Consider the following 544-nt stretch of genomic DNA (forward strand, 5'->3'; position numbering starts at 1 on the left):
TTTTCCTTATATACAATGGTTCCACGTAAGGTTTTCAAGGGGACTGTAGTCTCCAGAACATACATCAGAAGGTTTAGTAACATGAGGGCTACAAAATCTTATATTCAGCAGCAAGGAGATAACAGTGACTTTAATGAGAGCAGATTTTGTAGATGATTAGAAACAGAACATCGAAACACGTTGAATACTGAAGATGACAGAGGTAGGGACATAGCATGTAGTAACTCATGTTATTCATTTATTCATACATATTCCTTCGTAAATATTCCTTACTATAAGATATCATGTAGAGGCACAATGGATACTGTGGTGAACAACTAACTGAAAGTTTCTAAACCTCATTTTAGTTAGAAGAATGATTTTAAATAATGAATTTTGGAAGTATTTTTTATTGCAATTGTGATAAACACTATCAAGGAAATAGAGATCTATCCATGAGAACGCATAAAAGAACAACCCCTAGTCAGAGATTATGAGAGGAGTCTACCTGGAGGAAATGACAACTGAGCTGATCTCTTAGTAAAGATCAGGAATTAATTATGTG

This window comes from Symphalangus syndactylus, chromosome 10 (assembly GCF_028878055.3).
Source record: "Symphalangus syndactylus isolate Jambi chromosome 10, NHGRI_mSymSyn1-v2.1_pri, whole genome shotgun sequence".
Classification (NCBI taxonomy): domain Eukaryota; kingdom Metazoa; phylum Chordata; class Mammalia; order Primates; family Hylobatidae; genus Symphalangus; species Symphalangus syndactylus.